Source organism: Calonectris borealis, chromosome Z (genome assembly GCF_964195595.1).
Source record: "Calonectris borealis chromosome Z, bCalBor7.hap1.2, whole genome shotgun sequence".
Lineage (NCBI taxonomy): Eukaryota > Metazoa > Chordata > Aves > Procellariiformes > Procellariidae > Calonectris > Calonectris borealis.
In genome coordinates this window covers 15,294,053-15,317,529 of record NC_134352.1, presented here as the reverse complement: position 1 = coordinate 15,317,529, position 23,477 = coordinate 15,294,053, and the positions used below count along the sequence as shown (strand labels likewise).

The window sequence follows — 23,477 nt, the reverse complement described above, 5'->3', positions numbered from 1 at the left end:
ATGCCTCTACACAGAAGGCCCAAGTGCAAGTCAGTTTGGTTTTTTTTCCCCATAAATCGGGGTTTTGTTTACACGTTGAAAAAGCAGTAGAAAATGTCAATGAAGGACTGTGATATTTTTGCCCACTGTCAGTCCCAGTGAACTGAAGCAGATCGTTGGCTTTTGTAGTAACTTTAGATTGCTTTGCTACTGTGGAAGAATGACGTAGTCAAAATCATGAGGGATTTCTTTTTAAATATTATTACTACTTTGTCAAGTCTATTCTTCTGCTAACTTTTTTATGCTATCTTCCTTAGGCAATAAATATTAATGCTGTTTTAAACCATGATAAGAAAATCAATCCATGAGTTATTTTTTTCAAGTGTTGCCTCCCAGGACCTATTCAAGAAGTTAAAAGCTTTTTCTAGGACTTTCCTTTCTGGTGTGATAGACTAGAGAGATTAACGATTAACCAGATCGTTCAAGGCAGAACTCTGCAAGTGATGTCTTATTTATATACATCCAGAAATATTTGATATACCATTTGACCACAAGCATGTTAAATTACAGGCATCATGAAAGATTTATTTCCAAACTTCACTTACCTATAAAATTAAATTGTACCACTTGTTGCTTACAAATTTTTTTCTTTCCTGAAGAGCTTGCTATTTTTTTTTTTCTGAAAATAGGTTAGATGAGGCTTTGAGCAACCTGACCTAGTGGAAGGTATCCCTGCTTATGGCGGTCGGTTGTAACAAGATCATCTTTAAGGTCCCTTCCAATCCAAACCATTCTATGATTTTATGATTCCATATTTCTGTACTACTGAATGTTATTTATAATTAATTCAACTAGTTTTGAAAATACTTTTACTCCATGCTACAAGGACGTGAATTCTGACCCTCAAAGACCTACCGATGGATGTTCTGCTTGTGGTGTTGATGGTCATGCCATGCTGGCCTGAACAGTTCTCTGGTGCTCTGACTGGCTGGTAATCCTTGTCACCTCTGAGCCTTTCCCTAAGATGAGAAAGTGCAGGTGCCACCATGATAAAGCGTTTATGTGAACGCTTTTGTATCAGACAGCATGTTCTTTGGGAGGACCTCGAGAACTCATCTAGATTTGGCAAGGATTTCCTTGCATCTTTCTGCAGAGTAATGCGGGGACATATGGCAAATATCTGTCTCCTAAAAGATAACATTGAGAAGAACTTTGCATGAATTTCCTCTGACATTTTTCTGTCCCTATTCTTAAATCCCATAATTTTATAGGGGGAAGAATGATCCCTGAGAAGAAAGTAAAGTGTATAATAATCCTAAAATCCATGAGGAATTTAGAGGTGAGAATATTTTATTGTGATATTTACGTGCAGCGTTGTAACAAAGAGGAACTAGCAGGTAGGTGCTAGTTCCCCCCTGTAGGGAACATACCCATTACGAAAATGTTGATATTACCAGATTGTTGTAGATGAGAAAATTCTCTGTACCCTAAGAGTTACACAGTTCCATTTTCTTCCTGTGGAAGTATACTTCAGAGTGTGGAATACAACAGCAACAAGAAAATTGAATTCCTTCTCCACGGTGCTGAGATCAAAAACTTCAGTGTCTGGAGTATAGGGATTTATGTCCTTTCCCTGAGTATTGCAGTACTGATGGGTTGGAACTGGTCTTGGTGGTATGACTCTGTATTAATCAACCCTGTAATTCCCATCTTGTTTAATCAAGAACTTCATGTACCGTTTTTTGAGCTCTACTACCTCTCTACATCTTGAATCAATCAAATGCTGACTGGCTCTTGTGTTAAACAAATTAAATTCCAGATTCACATAGCCTTTGCTAGATTATTCTGCCATGGAAAAAAATTTGTCATTTACTGAACTTGATTGAAAACAAATAGATGTATAATCCTCCTAGCTAAAACTTATACAGTGCATAAACTGATTTCCAGTTAATGTTTCATACATTAAAATGGCACTTTCTTATATAGAATCATATAGACATCTTTCAATAATTTAGAGGGGTTTTTTACTATTATTGGAAAGCATACTTTAAAATCTGCTCTGTACATTTTAGCCACTGCTAAATGGTGGTTGATATGGACAAGTGAGGGTTTTGGCCTTTGGTTTTTCCACTTAATTCACTGTAATTATTCTTTCTTTCTTTTGGTCTGCAGGCAAAAATCTGAATAGTCTGGAAAAAGAAATTACAGGAAGTGTTATGATCTGAATTTATTCAGGCTGTTTTCTAATATACAACATGAAATCCTTTCAAATGTGTTTTCACTGTATCTATAATTCAAACTGTGATTGTTTGCATGCAGTTTTTTTTAACACCACTGCTACTGGTAGAGTAGCTAGAGTAAAATCCCTGAGACAGCCCTTTTAGACATGAAATATATTTTTAATTACATCTTTTGGTAGCTTGGAAATATTTTTCTGAGAAAAAATTCTGAAAATGTGGACTCAATTAACTATCCCTTTTTGTGCACAAGAAGCTTTTAGACTAAGGAGGAGCAGCTAAGAAAAAGGTATAGAAAGAAAATTGGAGTTGTATATTTTGTGATTGCAAATGGTTCTGAAAAAACGTACCAGCAGGAGTAATGGGAAAAACATGCACATATGGTCTAAATCTTCACTCCATATAAACCTCACTGAGGGTTAGTGGAAAGATGTTATTAACTCACCTGTAGTTATTCTTTTCTATCAAAGGGCTCCCGTACTCTAAGAAGCTCCTGAAAAAACCAATCCTTTAAGGTGCCTTTGAGCCCATAATAGTATGTCTTGAGCCTTCATGAAGCCAAAGGAATTACTATATGCATAAGGAGATTATCATCTTGTGGGTTTAATTTAAATATATTATTTATGTAGCATAAGTTTAATTAATTAAGTCACTGGCTTTGAGTCAACATATGTTTGAACTGTCTGCTCACTCCCTAAAGACCTATGAATAGAGAGCATGTGGATTTACAATTACAGATAAGGAGCGGGGTCTGGGTGGGGGATTTGTTTTTGTGCTCCTGAATCTAGAAACAAGCTGAATTAGAACTGTGTAAGAATTTAATCTTTAAGAGAGGTAAGCAAGATAAACAAACTTCTTCATTCTTCTGTTCCTTGTTAATGGTCCTTCCCATCTGTCTAAAATGGATTAACTGGTATATGACGGTTTTTTAAATTTTTTTTGCAGATGGAGCAACAGTAGATACTGAAAAATATCCATTAGTAGGCCAACTCTGATTTAGCAGATTAGCTATGTCCTCTTCCATCTCTAGACTTTGTTTTTACACAGGGCATTTTTAAAATCACTTCCCTGGCCATTATTCATGTGGAAGCATTTCTACTGCTTTTCTCAGAGGCTGGTGATCATTTCTAGTAGAAGCCTGTTAGCAAAGGATTTTGAAACAGAATTTTCCTACTTGAAACAAACTGGGAACCCTGGAGGGCATATGGATTTCTTTTAGAATAGTTTTATAATCTAAGTCCTCCATCTGGGTTTATTAGTTTACTTGAAACAAAGCTCCACCTGTGTGTAGGATTAGTGAAATAATGATTTCCAAAATATGTTGTGCACTTTTTTTTTTCTTCTTTTCTTTTCATTCCACCAGATGGACTGAATAATGGAATTCCTTTTCTATCTGCATCATCATCATGGATATTCAACACCCTTACAACTTGGCCTTGAATTTTTTGTAACATTGTTGATTTATCTAGACATGCAACACAGAGTGGTTCAGCATGATAAAGATGTTCCCAGCCATGACATTTCAAGTCCAGAATCTAATTTGAACCTCTGGCTTGAGACTTTACCTTGAAGCCGCCTGTTTTTGCCCCTTGTAGGGCTTTGTTGCTATTCTCTTCCAACTCCTGAGCAGGCACGTCTTCACTGACTTCAGAAAAGTTATTGCAGTGCTCGAAGACAGGTGTTTGCTTACATTTTTGCACTAAGATCCAAAGAGCTGTGTTTAAAATGTACGTCCCAAACTTAACACAAAATAATTTTTAATATATTTGGAAAAAAAAAATCAATGAATAACTTTTTTTTTTAAATTTTGATAACTCACACACTGTCTCTTTTACTGTCCCTCTCACTCACCCAGTTCTCCATGGGCTGTATAGTGGCTCTTGCTGAAAGAATCCTGTGATCAGTGATAGGATCCTACCCGTCAGTGATAAGGACAATGGCCCTGGTAGGGTATATTTCTGTGCCATCTCCATGGCAGAAATCTAGACCATCTCTACGTACAAACCCCACACCAGTACAATGCTTTAGACCTGTGTCTTGTCGCCTACATTACATTTTACCTAACGACCTTTCTTGAACATCTCTCAGTCAGCTGTATTTTATGTGACATTAAACAAAATGCTTTGTTCCCCTCAGATACGTCACGTTGAGACACATAGAAGAGATACAGAAAATGCCTAGATTCAAGTGCACAGTTAAGTGCCTAATATTTACTACACTTTAGCCACACTGTAATAGTGGCCTACAGTCTAACAGTTCCTACAATTGTATAAATTCACGCTTGTTCAAATTTCAATACGAAATCACAATTTTGAGCACAGAACTCAGTAGAACAGTAAATATGCAAATGTGACTCATCAGTAGTGACTACAGTATGTAGTACAACAAATAAGAAACAAAGGTCTGTAGTCTTCAAATAAGAATAATTAATAAATCAAACTGGTTTTATTATCTGTTCTTTCAGCTTCATTTTCATGGTACTTACATAATTTTTCTTTCTTTTTTTTTTTTTTTTTAATGTGTATCTTAAAAGATATTGGATTGATCAATATTCAGCTCTGGAACCCTAAGGAAGTTATCAGATTTTAGTGAGTGAAAATAGGTAGTTTTGCTATTCTCAATTGAGTTAATTTCATTATTTATTTACTTATTTTCAACAGTCCTATTCAACCTTTCAGCTTCCTTGACAGATGAATAATGACAGGCCAATGAGATGGACGTTAGAAGTTCATAAGACCAACTTTCCATTTGAATACGTTGAACTGTACAGCAATCACATGATATACCTGTTTGATTTGACCTGTTAGATTTTGGTGATGGAGATTGCAATATCACTATGTTGATGCTAAAATAGTCACTTTAATTTTTATATTCTTCTTTCTTTTGACAGCCACAGGTCAGCAATGTACTTAAACTTTACCTTGATTTTAAGTACTAGTTTAATTACCTTACTGGATCAGAGATTAAATGGAGGTGTTAACTCTTGGTTCTGGACCAGATATGACATTTTAGAAATGGTTGCTCTCATGAGCATAGTCTGCATTGTCAAAATGTTCCTATTTTATTATAGCACTATAAATGTGTCTTGACATTTCAACAGGTTGTCTGTTCTTATTTGGAGTTGTGGACACTCTTTAATGTTTCTCTGAATTAAGCCATTAGTGCTAAATTTCCTTTTTTTAAAACGGATATTGGTGTATCTGATTTGCTATAGAGTGATTCATTTCTAACACTTGTGTTCGTGGTCTTAAATTAATTAAAAAAATTGGGTTAAGGATGATTCATTTCAGGTCATAATCATTCATTTGCAATTCATTCTATATATTCACTTTACAACTTCTTTTTCACATGGAAATCAACCTGAACTTTGTAACATAAGAACGTTTATTAACCCTCTCAGAGCAATAATTGTATTATTATTTCTTTTCTTTGCAAGAAATCCAGGAAAAATATAGAAACTAAAATATAATATTTAAAGAATACGGTAGAGTCAATCTAAAAAGAAGAATGCTCTTCAAGATTTTTCTTTTACACAGCGTGCATCTCACTTTTGAAAGTCTTGTGTTTGTTTTACAAATTTGTCCTTGGGGACAAAAAAATGAAAACAATAATCTTCACAAACTAACCCTGTTAATGAAGTCAATTTTTTTTTTTAAATGCCCTTTTGTCTGGTCTCCTGAATTACTACACATGAAAGTTTCAGGGTCAGAACTAGAAGGAGAGAGAAAAACATCCCTCAAAATATTGTGTTTCACTCTCAGGTTCTTTCATGCTGTTTTGGCAATAGAATATTGCACTGTAAGTCACTGTACATCAAATTAAGTTGTATGTATTCAGAAATAAGTAGCAAGGCCAATCCAGGTACTTTGCTTTTGAACAGATTGGACCACTTCCTAGATATCTAGTTTGACATATATTTGGAATGACAAGGGGAAGTGAAACGCTGGCTATTTAATTTCTTTTATGATTTGTGCCTCTTTAAAGTAGTATTAAGCTGAGTACCATGTGCTTTCTAAGCTGAGTACCAGGAGACATGTGCTTGCTTTTTCAAAATTAGTTTACCATTTTTTATATTAGGTGCAGAAGCTTGAATGGTTGGCCAATGGTTGTTCAATGAATATGCCAAAATAATTAACATGGAATGGTGATATATAGCTGATAGATATAGATATAAAGTGATATAGATCTAAAGTGCTCAGTAGCACTTTATTACTGCTGCGAGGACTATTCTTGGCCTGTCTAAAGGCAACCTTACCATTTGTATTTACTCAAATACAAGAAACAACGTTCAAAACAAATCCTTGCTAGTGGTACTGTCTCCTTTTCAGGCTTTCAGTCTTGTTTGGTCCAGCAGAACAAATTTACTGACAGATATCTAAGGTAATGCCTTAGAAAAAATGCCAAAATACCCTAACTGGTAGTGTGCATTTGACTAAGTATCCCCCAGTGCACTTGATACTAACACCACTGTTTGAATGACAGTTCATTTACATCACTTCCATATTAGCAGTACCATTAAGGCTCCAATTATCCAACATGCACACTCTTAAAATTCTCAATGAGTAAGCTACTCAACTTCACACGAATCACCCTATTCTCATCCCAACTTAAAAATGTTTCAACCCAACTGATTATGTAATCTAGGGCTACATGGTTTTATTACCTAATTAAAAAGTGTTCTTCTATGTCAAAGTCATGGGCATAGCCTTTTCTTGTTTCCCTGATGTTACCTGGGAACATTGTGAGCCAACTGTGCTGTTTTGGGAGCCAAATTCCTTTACATTTGCGATGTTTCCTTTACCAAAAACTCTGAAATGATCAGAGGTCCCCCCAGCTGTCCTGATAGAAATATGAAACACTCTGAGCACATTTTTATACTGCCTTAAATATTGTGCAGTCATTGACATTTGTGTAAATGAACACAAAGTATTCCCAAATCGGAAAGACAGTTTCACATAAATTTTTCATAGATATAAAAAGCTATCCAGTGGGCAAGACTTTGGCTGCTAAAAGCTAGCTTATGTTTGCTTTCAAGACTGTGTTTAACTCCACTGTTTACTGTAAAACATGCTTTTCACTGTCCTTAATGCTGATGTGGAAGTGTTTGCATTACTAATGTATGACCTGATGCTTTGGAAATTCAAATAATTAGTGAGAGCAGTCTGCTTGTCCATGGCAGGCAAAAACTCACCTTGACAATAACAGGGGGATTCTGTCTGCCTGTTCCCATCATTTGATGCCACAGATCAGACTGGCCCCTACTAGCACAACATGTCTGTCTGCTGATGTTTAGCCAGTACATCAGTGCAAAGCCAATTTACCCACTCCAGCTTGGAGGAAGGCATTGTGGACAGCTGGAATTTGTGGCGCAATAACCATTACATTGGTGTTTATCTCACAGAGGCTATAGCTCTGAGTTAGATCAGAGTGTGACGATATACATCCTCTGTAGGGCTGTGTCCGTGCCTACCATAGAAGTTGCTCTCCAGGGCTCGTTTCTGATCTCCTTCCCTTGGTTGGCTCCCCCCTGGGAGCCTTTACTGGGATTCTCCTTCTTTGAGAAGGGCCAACCCTTTTGTTGCTGTGAGCAGTCACTCACTTCTACCCATCAACACATGTAGGCAAAGTTTTTGTTTTGCCGTCCTCAGTTTTTCAGTCTGACCCAGATGAGTTAGGTTGTTCTGAATTTAAAAGGCCAGGGAAAGCTCATCCGAGTGGCAGGGAGCTCTCGGGTGGTTTGCTCCACAGTTACCAGCAATGTCTTTAAACTAGCACAGCTGTAACCGAAGGAGAAGGTGTATCTGTGGCTTAACAAAAATGCAACTTTAGACAAGCATAACTTCTTCTAGGGTAGATGTACCTTGAGAGATTTGAACCTATGTGGGTGAGCGAGAGTATGAAGATTGTTGCTTTAATAGAATAACCACCTGCAACTTGTGCTTTGTTTTCACAAAACACACAGTGACATGCTCAGTCTGAAGCACTTGAGTAATCCTGCTGAAATCAATAGAGCTACTCACATTTTAAACCATTTGCTTAAGCTTCCATTTAATGTAATTTTTCAAAGAACAAACTAAACAGAAAAGCATAATCATAGATATAAGTCATGCTTCAGTTTGTATAATCCTAAATCTCATGTTAGGCCCAAAAGATTTAATTGGATCCTACAGCAAGAGCATTATTTAGAAAAAAAATCAGCAACCAACAAGTACATATTATTACTAATATACTGCAAAGGATTATTTATATAACTGCAAGTCTCTGAATTATGGAAAAGAAGGAAAAAAATATTTATTAATAAACTTTAACTGTGAGAACTGAAATTCGACTTTTATTAATTTATTTTAGGTCCAAAATATCTCCACTACGTTACTTTCCCAAAGACTTCTGTATACAGTGTTTCCTGAAATTTGTTGACTAATTATAAAATATGGTTTACCAATTTAAGATGGGGATCTTAGAATCATAGAATCATAGAATCATTAAGTTTGGAAAAGACCTCTAAGATCATCGAGTCCAACCGTCAACCCAACACCACCATGCCCACTAAACCATGTCCCTAAGCGCCTCATCTACACGTCTTTTAAATACTTCCAGGGATGGTGACTCAAAACCACTTCCCTGGGCAGCCTGTTCCAAGGCCTGACCACTCTTTCAGTAAAAAAATTTCTCCTAATGTCCAATCTAAACCTCCCTTGGCGCAACTTGAGGCCTTTTCCTCTCATCGTACCGCTAGTTACTTGGGAGAAGAGACCAACACCCACCTCGCTACACCACCTTTCAGGTAGTTGTAGAGCACAATAAGGTCTCCCCTCAGCCTCCTCTTCTCCAGACTAAACAGTCCCAGTTCCCTCAGCTGCTCCTCATAAGACTTGTGCTCCAGACCCTTCATCAGCTTTGTTGCCCTTCTCTGGACACGCTCCAGCACCTCCATGTCCTTCTTGTAGTGAGGGGCCCAAAACTGAACACAGGATTCGAGGTGTGGCCTCACCAGTGCCAAGTACAGGGGCACGATTGCTTCCCTACTCCTGCTGGCCACACTATTTCTGATACAGGCCAGGATGCTGTTGGCTTTCTTGGCCACCTGGGCACACTGCCGGCTCATGTTCAGCCAGCTGTCAATCAGCACGCCCAGGTCCTTTTCCTCTGGGCAGCTTTCCAGCCACTCTTCCCCAAGCCTGTAGCGTTGCCTGGGGTTGTTGTGGCCGAAGTGCAGGACCCGGCACTGAGCCTTGTTGAACCTCATACAATTGGCCTCAACCCATTGATCCAGCCTGTCCAGGTCCCTCTGCAGAGCCTTCCTACCCTCGAGCAGATCAACACTCCCGCCCAACTTGGTGTCATCTGCAAACTTACTGAGGGAGCACTCAATCCCCTCATCCAGATCGTTGATAAAGATATTGAACAAGACCGGCCCCAAAACTGTGCCCTGGGGAACACCGCTCGTGACCGGCCGCCAACTGGATTTAACTCCGTTCACCACAACTCTCTGGGCTCGGCCGTCCAGCCAGTTTTTTACTCAGCAAAGAGTGCACCTGTCTAAGCCGTGAGCCGCCAGCTTCTCCAGGAGAATGCAGTGGGAGACAGTGTCAAAGGCTTTACTGAAGTCCAGGTAGACCACATCCACTGCCTTTCCCTCACCCACTAGGCGCGTCACCTGGTCATAGAAGGAGATCAGGTTGGCCAAGCAGGACCTGCCTTCCATGAACCCATGCTGGCTGCGCCTGATCCCCTGATTGTCCCTTACATGCCTTGTGAGTGCCCTCAAGACGAACCGCTGCACAATCTTCCGTGGCACCGAGGTCAGGCTGACAGGCATGTAGTTCCCCGGATCCTCCTTGCGGCCCTTCTTGTAGATGGGCATCACATTGACAAGCCTCCAATGGTCTGGGACCTCCTCAGTTAACCAGGACTGCTGGTAAATGATGGAGAGCAACTTGGCAAGCTCCTCCGCCAGCTCCCTCAGTACCCTCGGGTGGATCCCATCCGGCCCCATAGACTTGTGAGCGTCCAGGTGGTGTAGCAGGTCGTTAACTGCTTCCTCTTGGGTTATGGGGAGTTTATCCTGCTCGCCGTCCCTGTCTTCCACTCGAGGGCTGAATACCCTGAGGATAACCACTGTGACTATTAAAGACTGAGACAAAGAAGGCGTTAAGTACCTCAGCTTTTTCCTCATCCTTGGTGGCAATGTTCCCCCTCCTCCCCACATCCAATAAAGGATGGAGACTCTCCTTGGCTCTCTTTTTGTCGTTAATATATTTGTAAAAACATTTTTTGTTGTCTCTTATGAGAGATTGGCCAGATTGAGTTCTAGTTGGGCTTTTGCCTTTCTAATTTTCTGTCTGCATGACCTAACGAGATCCCTGTACTCTTCTTGAGTTGCCTGCACCTTCTTCTGCAAGTGGTAAACTCTCCTTTTTCTCTTGAGTCGCAGCAAAAGCTCCCTGTTCAGCCAGGCCGGTCGTCTTCCCCGCCCGTTCTTCTTATGGCACATGGGGACAGCCTGCTCCTGAGCCTTTAAGAAGAAGCTGAAATACTTCACCTTGTCTCTGTATAAGCAACCAAATATAACAATGCTGCTCATTTTTTAATCATTTCTGAAGAACAAGTCAGTGTTCATTTTATTGTGATATTATTATCAGGAGTAAAATCTCTCTGTGAGATGCTGAGACCTGTGCCACAGTGGAAGGCTTGTGTAAGTATGGAAGTCCTTAAACTCCAACGGGTGTGGTAAGGCCTGTGAGTCTCTCTGCAGGAAAAAGCCAAAACTTTATGGACAGTGTTTGACTCCTGTTTCTCAGGATTTCTGTGACTACAGCTGGGCATTAGTTAAGCTGAAATGTCAAATAAACTTCACATGTCATTTATCAGGTAACTATGTCCTGACCTTAGAAAGGAAGTTCCAGTGATCTGCAGTCTAATGGGCCCTTCTGTTATCTCCCCTTTTTGCTTCAGTAGCTCAAAAGACTGATGGTGCATGCCTGAACACAGTAACCAAAAGCAAAAAATAGTAACCTTACCTTTCTGCTTTAGTCTACTGCTATTAAAAAATAACTCAGAACCTAAGTGTTCATTAATGTTTTTGGCACTGCAAAGCTCATCAGTTAAATGTAGATTTGTAAAACCAAGCACATAACTACACACTCTGTGAACTGTGATGCTAATTACGAGATGAAAATGTTCTGGATTTAAATAAAGACTGTGAGTTTTGCCTTAATCTGAAGGGTCTGGAGCACAAGTCTTATGAGAAGCGGCTGAGGGAACTGGGACTGTTTAGTCTGGAGAAGAGGAGGCTGAGGGGAGACCTTATTGTGCTCTACAACTACCTGAAAGGTGGTGTAGCGAGGTGGGTGTTGGTCTCTTCTCCCAAGTAACTAGCGGTACGATGAGAGGAAAAGGCCTCAAGTTGCGCCAAGGGAGGTTTAGATTGGACATTAGGAGAAATTTTTTTACTGTAAGAGTGGTCAGGCCTTGGAAAAGGCTGCCCAGGGAAGTGGTTTTGAGTCACCATCCCTGGAAGTATTTAAAAGACGTGTAGATGAGGCGCTTAGGGACATGGTTTAGTGGGCATGGTGGTGTTGGGTTGACGGTTGGACTCGATGATCTTAGAGGTCTTTTCCAACCTTAATGATTCTATGATTCTATGATTCATTGCAGATGAAAGGTGACAGATGTAACAATGGCAAATAGTTTTCTTTGTTAAATATGTTTTTCTTGAAGAAGGCAAGTTTTACCTGAAGACTGCAAATGTCATCTTTGCCTTTAAGCTACAAAGGTGCACATTTCACTCCTTCAAGTCTCCTGTGATGCATTTCAAAAGAATTTATGTCCATATTTCAATTTTGAGATCAGTATTTTTAAAATATTTTTTCCCTTTTTTCCCCTTCCTTTTTTTACCCAGAGAAAGTGCATTAGTTGCAGAAGTCTCTCTGAAACAACTACAAGACTTAGGTAATTTCAAAGTGGTAAATTTTTGCTACCAGACTCAACGGAAAGAGACAGCATAGTCTAACTGTAATTTAAAACATGCAGAATATAAAGCAGCTAATTTCTTTGGAAAGATGACAGCTTTCCCATGGAGCAACACGTGTTGGTGATTTACTGCAAATTAATTGTTTTTTTTTTCTTGCAGAGTTAACGAAAACTGTGTATGTTGCCAAGTCTTCTCTCCTTCATTTCCCCTTACTATCAATCCAGTCTCATGGTAAGTGCAAGGGCCAGTTGGAAGATTGGTGAAAGATTTTACTCTCATGTTCTGTGACTGACACTAACTTCTCATATTCCATTTATCAGGAAAGGTATGCAGTGCTCTGTTGCTGGTACTTATTCTTGTACTGTGTATTGAAAATAGGTAAAACAAAACAGGAAAATCTTCTACCTTATCTTTTTTAAGATTCTATAGTCTACTAACAATCATTTTCTCAGTTGAGGTAGCATATGTGATTAGTCAAGAAAACATCCTTCAGTTTTTGTGACAGAGATTACATCCATTCCCTTTTTATAGTAAATTAACATGCTGATTAGTGAACATTTCCCATATATGGAAAACTATATTGCTGAAAGACAAGTGAGGCATCTTTAAATACCTGGATTTTCAGCTGTCCACAGCCAAAAATGTGAAGAGATTGCTAGAAATTTGAAAGAGCACAAACAAAAATTAACAGGAGAAACTTGTGAAATGGTCTAAATGTCTGTCCACAGTTATATAGGGAGCACAAGCTCTATCAAAAGACCCTCATGGCTCACTAGCAGCCAGGTCACATGCACATACTTTCATATGTATTAGAGTTTCGAGAAGAAGTTTTTAGCAATGACTCAGTAGTTTCTTACGACTTAAATTATGGGAAGATGACTATATGTGTAAATATTGTAGGGTTGTTGGGATATAAGTTAGAAAAAGAAAGATCTATGAAGATTAAGGATAAAACAGCCTTTGCACATGTATTGACTTCACTTGCCTTAGCATTATTTTTTTTTTTTTTTCAGTTTTCAGTGTTCCTGCACATTAAATAATTCCTTCTACAGTCCTAGACACATTAAAAAAAATATTTTAGAGTATTTTTTCTCTAAAAATGTGGCTTAGACTATGAAAAAAAAGTAAAATGAAAGTATTTTAGAAACTTTTTCCATAAAAGTAAACATTTTTTAAAACAAAAAAAATGCCACATGTATTCATTTGACACTTCACCTTTTTCAAGCTGTCAAGAAAATTCAATCAAAGAGTCATATGAAAATGCATTTTATGTTGATGTAAAAAATAAAAACTTCATCCAGCTTTGTCCATAGTGTTTTCCTTCTGCCTTTTGCTCATGGGAAAGTCACTCAGGTTAGGATTTGGCACTGTAATTCCGGTGAAGCTAGGCAGCTGCTATTTCCGTGAAATGACATGGTAAGATCCAGCCTACCTTACCCTGACACTAAACACCTTTCCTCAACCCAATTTGCATGTTTTACTTCCAATCATTATGGCAGCTCTAATCCCGAAGTAACCAAGACTGGCATGAAACGGGACAGAAGCGTTACTGAAGTCCTGACACTGAAAAGGAGACAAGCTAGGAGGTCACGATAGTAAAGAAGTTTTATGGGTAGAAAAGTGTAATGGACAGTAATAGAAGTCATGAATCCTTTTGCTGCAGAGACCATAAAGGTCAGTCTACATCTGAATGAGTTCTGCGTATGCACATTATTATTTATGTTCGAATGTACCTTGCTCCCGTTTAACGGATTTAGTTAAATGGGTACAGTGTATGATATTGTTATTTTTCTTGAACAGAAGTGACTAAACATGGAGCTCCTCCTAAATTAAATAACTACACTATTTTTCCATTTTCAAGCCCACTCCAGTTGATTATCAGAATTAACTCATGGAACACAGTCTGATTCCCAAATACCACCTTCCCAGATGTCTGCCAGATCACACTTGGCCAACTCAAAACCTACGCTGCCTAGTTCTCCTAGCTTAAGCAGGGAGTGTTTATATCCGTATACTTAGTGAATGTCCTGGTGGTTGTTGTCAGTTATACTCATTTCACAACTGGAAAAATGAAGCTTGTAAGAGAATGAATTAACCGCAGATCTGGAAACAGAACCAAAAAGCCATTAGCTCTAACTGCCCTGCCATGGTCTCACAGAGGCCGTGCATTTCTCCCTAGGCACCATATTGGTGCAGGTACACGGATATAGATCATAAATCTGTTGTGCAACTGTGCTGGAGAGGGTCCCAAGTAGCACAGATATGTGTAATCTGTGCCCATCTGCACCTTACGTGGCAAGCCATTCTTCAGTTGATGCAGGGCTCCTTCTGCTGGCACTTGGATGGTGCTGTCTAGTAGGAGTAAGGCTGGGAGGATTGATGTTGTCTATACCATAGCATTCTTTACTCATTGTTAGTTGTGAACCCTGGACAACCTGTGATGCATTCAGTGGTGGACAACGTACTTTTGTACTAAGTGACAATTAATTATTCATTTCAAATACAGGGACCCAGCCTGCATTAGGGCACAATCCGCACATCTCACTTAACGTTTTAAAACTGCATATCAAACAGCACAATTACAGTTATATCTGTGGAACATTACTACATTAAGAAGTAGTTGTTTGTTAGTTGTTTGAAACAGAAAATATTGGATCTTAGAAAATAAATTTTAATGTCATTCAAAGTACCTACACCAATCTACTTGGGGTGGAGCAGGGAGAAAGCCTATGAACCAAATACCAAATACAGTAAAGCATTTCAAATTCTGTGAGAATGTATACCAAATATATCTGATACTCCAGATGACAGATTGAAGGTTTGTATGCCTGTGAGTGTATGGACCAGATATTAAAAATGACTAGATGCCTTTGGGTCCCTTTGTTCCTGGCCATTCCTCCTGAAAAACATCAAGAAAGCCTAACTTTTTTTACTATTACATTTCTAATTTTTTTGTGTGTATTGACATTACCTGGAAGTCAATACAGGTTCTGGTAGGAAAGTGATCGCTGTCATTTTCCTTATGGAAAGCTTTTCCAAGTTGTCAGCCTTTTGTGACCTGTTAAGGTAAAGAAGGGATACCTGCCTCACTTAGCACCCTTCTCCTCTTAAGAAATTTCTGGGAATCTGCAAGAGAGTTCTCTATGACCTGTAACAAATTTCTTTACTTCTCTTTCCTTTGTACAGAGTGAAATTTCTTTTGGCAGTGTGTAGGGAGCAATAGGAAAAGCTAATAAGAGCACAAATTTATAGTAGAGTAAGCTAAATTAATGATGACTTGGCCACCTAGGCATAACTGACGTAACCAATTAATTCCCTTGTAAACCACAATGTTTGCAGTTAAATGCTCCCTTTGGTTTTGGATTGATTATTCCTGGGTTACTTTTCATTATACTTTTGAATCTGGCTCACACATTTCTCAACCTATGTATTCCAATGAAATCTGCATATTTTCAAAGCATAAATTAAAAAAAAAAATCTACTTTTATTTTACTTTCAAGGAACACTCTGAAGCTAATGAAACATCACTAAAAAATGATCATGTCACAGATGAGTAACAGGGAAAGAGAGATTAACTGGGCATTTTGTTATCTGTGAACTGAAAAATTACTTGAGCAAATACTGATTTTTGAGTCCTAACAAAATTAAATCTAGTGAAATAAATTTGCTAAGAAAGCGCACACATCACCACTTTTTATTTTCTTTCTTGGTGCTGAAAGAGGTTAAAGAGTTTATCAAGTAACAAAACTCAGGATTTCACCAAAGTGAGTTTGTTTCAGTTTAAGGTATTGATTGGATTTGTAGCTGCTAGCATTTGTGGATGCAAAGCTTTCAAAGGAAAGAGACTTTAGGTCTCCGTCCACGTTGTTCAGAAGTTTGTGAACATTAGGGGAATTACATAGAGGAGAATTGCAGTTTGACATATTAGTGCTGTGGTGAACTATTTTCTTGCTCTTGCTACAAAAATGATATACCAATAAATAAAAGAAACAAACCTTAATTTTTCTGACTCTCTGTTTAATGCTTAACTCTTTCCTTAAGACAGTCACTTCTTAAGTTATGAACTAGATCCCCAGCTGGTTTAAATCATTGCAACTCCTCTGAATACAACACAGTGTTTAAATAGACCTATGGTCATTTCTATCAGCGGAGGGTCTGTTGCTATAGAGGAGCAAAAGGATTCAAGATTTTTTCCAAAATTATTATAACCTCACTTAAAACATTATCTTTGCTAGCAGATAAAAAAAAAAAACATCAGCAGCGTATCAACAATCTAATGTTATTGCTGTTGACAGCCCTCAGCAAAAGATCATTTGCAAGCGCTAATGAAAAGGAATGCCATTACTGTGTAGGAAGAGGCATGTAAACGTAGTTCCTGAGGATTAAGGTGGTGAAACAAAATTTCCAGGATAACATGTGACGAGAGAGAGGTCATGACTGTCATTCATTATGGCAGCAGTTTTTACTGTAAATCTCTACGCACAGTGGTATAAATGTATTCCTGTAGCATGCTGTGCAGTATAAAACTGGTATCTTCCTCAGAGATTCAGCAGGAGAGCTAGCTCAGAGGAAACTAGGTCTCTGAAGGCTCAGTGGTCCCAGTCAAAGGCTTTGGCTAGGCTATAAAGGGATCATCTTCCACTAATGAGACATGTCTTACATCTATTGGGAGGAGAGGTTCCTGAGTCAGCTCACTTTCTTTGGATCACAGTGAAAAGCTGCATGGGAGCTGGGGGTTGCACTTTGGGGTTGTGCAAGTCATAGCCCTCTCTCCCAGGCCCTTCCTCTCCTCCCATGCTGGAGTAACTGCCTTCACCTTTCCTTCTTTTTAAACAAAATGAGAAAGCTGCGGAGGCATTCAGCCATCCCTTTCATCCCTGAGAATGGGAGGCTGGGCACAATACACACTTCCCAGTCTTCTGCTGGGCAGCTTGCAAACCCAGATATACAGCTTCTTCCCAAAGCATGACGATTTTTTATGTTTGACATCTTTAGGGATTTGCATTAGGCTGATTTCCAGCTTCAGCGGAAACCTCCTGTAATATCTCTGTCACCCTGCAGACATTCATTTAGCAACTTAGAAGTGCTGTAACACTAATGCTTACCAAACCCGATAGAGTGGTCTTTGAATACTCCATGAACCCACTGCATCTGCTATGAATCAGAATAACCATTTTACCAAAGGGGAAACTGCTCCTGGAAAAGGTCCAAGCAGAATAATGAAGCACTGGCAGTACTAACGTATTTGAGCCCCTTTCTGGATCCTCACTACACAAGGCAAATTGCTCAATACCTACAATTCTTTAGCAATGGGCAGCTCTATTTCTCTACTTCACCTGTGTTGAAAATGGGTTTGTTTCATAAGGATGAGATGGCTTCTGTCCACCCTCTGTTCACCAGAAAGCACTATAAATACACTATAAATTCCGGTGTCATGAGTGCTCATCCAGTAGACACTGTGATTTAGCAGCTGTGTCTGGAGTCAGGACAGTTTGTATGCTGAGAACAAATCTGGCCACAGTAGAATTTAAAAACAGTCAGACTCATCTATGTTTCCTAAGAGTGCATATATATAGGTGGGCACAATTAACATTAGCAATTACAGGAGTTAATACACAAATGTTCACGTATTTGCTGAAATTCATTGTTAATAGTTCTTCTGTTTTTATCATGTGTGTCAAGTTATTCGATGTGTTGGGTGTTTTTTCCTAAACCCTGCACTTTTCTGAATCATGCAAATAAAAAGTACTGTTTCTTTAAAGAAATATATTAATGAAATGCTAGAAGAATTACCATTGTGTGCTTTAAAAGGCAGTGTGATGTGAAGGACCATCCCTGAAATCTGTTATTTTTAAAGTCCTTTTAAAACATTTTAAATTCTGTTGCGAATAATGCTGTGTGGGAATATTGTTGGAAGAGACTGATTTTTTGTCTCAGTCCTTAAACTGAGGAATATTAAAATTAGTATTAAACCCACTATATAAATGGAAAGAATTGGAAAGCTGATACCTACTGTAGTTAGAGCTATCTTCTGCTTGCAATCACTCTTAGCACTCAACTAGACTGAGATGAATTTGGAGATAGGTAACAGAATGGGCTAGCTGACTGATTGATTAAGCCCTTGATGTTTTCAGCTGGGATTTTTCATTGTTGACTTATAGTTTCCCACTGATGCTTCAGTGCAGCAGAATCCCATAATGCTTTAAGTGTTAATCCATTTACATGTCCCTCTGACTGCAGAATTGCTAAGGGCATCAGGAGAACACACAAAGGCAGAGACATTAACTGTAAGGGAAAAATATCAATATTTTTTTCTTATCAAAGCACAGAGAAAGAAAAAAAAAAGTGGAAAAAATGGTATGTTACTGCATGCACCTTCAAACATTTTAAGTTGTTTCCAGGGACTGTGATTTGAAAGTCATCAGTTTTAGACAAGAGTTAGAAGGGCATAAGAAAGCTAAAAAAACTCTGACAGCAACAAATGCAGTATTTATTAGAATGAATTTCAACTCCAGGTAACTGTAGAGCTGAATCATGCTAATAAATATTGTTAGCCCCAAGTGCTCTGTGAACAGTGATGTCTTTGCACAACTTTTTCCCCCATTCATAGAAATGACTGAAAAGAAAACAAACACGTGCGCTTGTGCAAAAAAACAGATGCAGAATGATAATTTCCTTTCTTCTTAGTTCCTTATTCAAGAAAAAGATTTTTATCAGATTTATGGTGGAGTAAGATGGACAGAACACTGCCAGATGACTGCCGTGACAAAGCATAAAACTGCAAGTAATGAACAGTCTAAGAAAACTGTCTGCAACCTATGTCCTGAAAATTATTTTTCTAGGATGGACTTATACTTCATCTAAAAAGAGCCATCTTTTATATGGTTTGTCATGGAGCTGGTAGAACCAGCTATGTGTACCTGACAGTACTCCTCAAAACAAAGAGAAAATTCATAAGGGAACTTATGCCACATTCAAAGAATGTTATAACATGGAGAGATAAAACATTGTATATGGATATCATACGCAGAACTCTGAGTTGTACCAGGACAGATGGAAGCAAACACAGATTCAGCTTACATTGTTCAGTAAAGATTCACAGAAAATGTGTTGAGGAGGATTTAGTTGAGATACGGGATAATCTTAGAATAATGATTTTTAACAGAAGCAGGCAGCAGATGTTGCATTGTGTTCATACAAAAAGGAGTCAGAAAATCTGCTGAAAGCAGCATATGTGTGCTCAGTGATGGTGGTGATGCACCACCAATCATGGTCCCCAACATCCACCGGAGAAACTACCTTGGCACATCAGAGACATTAACATGGATGGGGCTCTCAAGGGAGGATGCAGATCTCCAGATATGGGGCTGAAGGCAGTGCAGCAGCGTGGGGCCTCACTGAGGCCAGGGTGGGGATGATGGTGCACTTGTTCACAAGGGGTGTGTGCTGGTGGAGGATCTCTATTGCCAAGTAAAGCCGCTGCAAGAGAAGGTCAACAGGCTGCACAGTGTCAGATCCAATGAGAAGGAGCTCAACGGAGTCATCTCCAAACCAGATCTGAACCATTTAGCTGTCTAGCTAAAAAGATGGGCAGGCAAGCTATGACCAATGAAGCAAGCGTGCCAGCAGAGTCTAAGCCCGGCAGCAGCACCAGCAGTAGTAAGTGATGAGTGTTCGTAGGTGGAGACTCTCTGCTACAGGGACAGGTGCCCCATCTGCTGACCTGACATGCTGTGAAGAGGGGCTGCTCCTTGGCAGGGGCTTGGACATTGTGGAGAGACTGTTGGTGCTTGTCCAGTCCTTGGACTAGCCACAGAAACATGGAACATTCCAGCAGTGACTGCATGCCTCAGGGGATGAAAGCCAAGGGTACGGCCAGGAGATGTCTCCTCAGTCCTGCTGATAAGGGGGAAGAGTATGAAGAGGAGTAGATATGTCCTGCAGGTCAACAAGGGGTTTACTCATGTCCAACTTGGTGTCCACCAGGACACCCAGGTCCTTTTCTGCAAACCTGCTTTCCAGTTGGACGATGTCCAGCATATGCAGATGCTTGTGGTTGTTCCTTCCCAGGTGCAGGACTTTGCACTTGCCCTCGTGAAACATCATGGGGTTCCTGTGGGCCCATTTCTCCAGCCTGTTTAAGTCCCTCTGGATGACAGCACAGCCCCCTGGCCTATCAGCCATTCCTCCCAGTTTTGTGTCATCTGCAAACTTAGTGAGGGTACGCTCTGTCCCTTCACCGAGATGATTAATGAAGACGTTAAGCAGGAATGGAGCCAGTACTTACCCCTGGGGCACACTGCTAGTTACTGGCCTCCAACTAGATGCTGTGCCACCACCCTCTGGGCCTGTCCATTCAGCCAGTTTTCAATCCACCTCACAGCTCAAGAAGAGTGAGCTTTTCATGGAGGCCTTTGCTATGAGCATATCGGCAGTGGAGGGATTTTTGGGGAACCTGCCATGCAGGCAGCTCACAGCAATGTTAACAATGCTCTTCCACTAAGTAGGAGAGCAAATGCAGAGCAGAGACCGCTCCTTGGTCGTAGGAAATGACTCCCTCTCCAGTGTGTTGGGTTCAGCAAGGGATTAACTAGTGACAGTAAGCTTCAGGAATCTTCTGAATTGTCCAGAAATCTCACGACAACCAACTTTCTGCTTCCAATCAGTCTGGGGAAAAAATCTAGCATCTAGCAGCATGCCTTACATTTCTTGAATGGGAAGAAGAGAGCTTCCCTATCCCTAATCCATCTCTTTTTCTCTCTCTCACACACACTTCAACACCTTTTTCCAGAATATGTGCAAGGTTTTAATCTTTCCTGAACTGGTCCACTTACTTCTGATGGACCAAACCCCTACAGCTACGCACCATGAGCTCTGTTTTGCTGGTGCCTGGGGATGAGCAGCAAGGGCCTCGTGGTCACAATCCATTGCTCAGTGACATCATAATCCATTGCTCTGTGACATCACAATGGGCTGGTTCCGCAAGCACCTATGGCACTGGGAAAACCCAGCTCCAACATACAGCTGAGAAGGGGCTGGTGTGCCTCTATTGGTGTGTGCCGGGCAATGGGGTGACACAGCGCTGGTCATCCCCAGGGTCTGTGCCTGCTGGGAATGATGAGAGCGGAATTTGGGAAGAGGGTGGAGGCCAAGCGTTTTCCCTGTCGGATCTCCTTCTGGCCTGGGAGCTCCTGGGCAGCAGCTAGTGGTAGTGCCTTCCTGGGACAGGAGAGAAGATATGCCCCACTGCCCGGTTCCTCCACCAGTGGTCTTTAGAGGGCAGACAGACAGGATAAGTGAGGAAGGAGGCTTGAGCACTTATAAAGAGGTGGCGGAGCAAGTTCATCCTTTTTAAATTGCTATTGTCCATTTAACCTGTGTATACACCTGTCCCATTCCCTACCCACCTAGTGCACATCAGTTTATTTTATTTTATTTTTTTCTTTGAAAGCATCTTTTTTTAAATAGAGAAAGAAATAGTCGTATCACAAGCCTGACTCTGATGATGGCTACCCTGACAGTTGAAGTGTATTTTGGAGAACTGGGGAGGAGGAGTATGGAGCTAGGAGTGGGAACTTCATAAACAAATCTGTTGTTTCAAGAATAATGTGTAACCAATGCCTCTAATGTAACAAGAAAACAAATATTCTTTTCTAAGGTTTTATGAATAATTCGGTTTGGTAGCTGAATTTCAATGCTCGTCACAGAAATAGAAAATCAAAACACATGACATTGTTTGACATGGAGTATTTAATTTATCATTCGAATAAAATCTTAAAATTTAGGGACATGTAAAAGAAAACCAAGGGCAATGAAGTTTAAGATCACAAAGGACACTAGACAATAAAGCAGTTGTATCTTAGTTTTTTGTTTTTTTTTTAGATGAGTCAATTCAGAGAAGTCACTCTAAATATGATGCTGTAGGGGTCAAATTTTACTTTTCACCACAAAATCACTATAATTGTGCTTTGTGCCTTAAATAAGCTTCATTTTCCATTTACTTGCAAAGCTCCCTTTTCAGGTAGCATTTATATATCAAATTTCAATCAGCATAAACTCAGGGAGATTCCAAATGCAGCACTGTTTTTTGTGACTAGTTTCCACATCTGAAAAAGTCATGTTTGGTTTCCTTGGCAAAATGATGGGCATACACAACCAAATAAAATTGTGGGATATGTAACTGTATCTTGCAGCATTCTTCTTAATCTTATAGAACAAAGCAAGTTTATGCAGCTCTGCAAGGGAAACACTGGGAGATTAAACAGAAGCTCTGCTTTTTCACAGTTTGTTTCTATTCCCTCTCTCCTAGATCCTTGCATACCCACCTCTCTAGACACACTCCTCAAATGGTTTTCCTTCAGCAGAAAACCTGACTTTTACAGAAAAAACAGTTTTGAGAATTTAGGGTTCTGTATTTTTCTAAACAAACAAGCTTTTGGAACAGTGCTTTCATTTTAGGAACTTGCATTTTGAAAGTGGGAAGGCTTTGTAATTTAGTAGAGTTTGTGTGTATATATATATCTGTGTACATATGTGTGTATAGATAAAAGCCTCCATCTTTCTCCTTTCATCGAATTCTGTAAAACAAAAAGAAAAAAATAAAAAGAATGTGAGGAGAGAAAGTTAAAAATCCTACAGCAACTGCCATAAAAATATTAATCTAAAATAATAGTGTTCAAACAATAGAAGGTCACTCATGATTTCTAAAGCAATCTTAAGTAAAATCAGTGCAACTAGTCATGTATAACAAAGACCTGACACCTTACACAGCAAAGGACATAACTAAGATGTTATAATTAATGAATATCAGATATGGGAACTGATGCAAGATGCCTGCCCCTAAATCTATTAGCATGTGAATAAATGCCATAAGAATTTCCCAATATGCAGGCAGCCTTTACTGGCTTCTGCTGATACATGTGTGGCTGAGGCAGGAAAAGGGCTCAGCTAAGAAGCATTTCTCATCTTTTGCCCAAACAACAATATGTGGAAGTGCAATAAAGGAATGAAGAAAACAAGCATCCATTTCATATCTGTCTCTCACACTTTCAAAATAGCTGTTTGCCTTCTAGAGATTTCATGTCTGGGTAGTAAACCCTATCTATGCCTGTGCTGCAAGAATAGAAACAATGCTGAATTACAGAATTCCTTTGGCACAGACAGTTGTAGGTTTAGAGGTACTTTGCAAGCTGGATCATGAATGGCTACCCAGGCTGGTCAACATGAGACAGATTGATTCTTGCGTTAAATAGTAGGTCAGGTTTTGTATGGTTGTAAGTTTTAGGCTT

At 39.5% G+C, this 23,477-nt stretch overlaps 2 long non-coding RNA genes across 2 annotated transcripts in view; one reads left to right on the top strand and one right to left on the bottom strand.

Annotated features, from left to right (window-relative positions):
* The window catches only part of LOC142076029 (uncharacterized), a 443,096-nt gene that overhangs the window by 84,405 nt on the left and 335,214 nt on the right, over window positions 1-23,477 (bottom strand). The window lies entirely within an intron of this gene.
* LOC142075691 (uncharacterized) lies at window positions 1,253-13,023 on the top strand. Its single transcript, XR_012670991.1, has 3 exons — window positions 1,253-1,318; window positions 4,353-4,410; window positions 12,349-13,023. It is a non-coding gene; the product is annotated as an uncharacterized LOC142075691 (long non-coding RNA).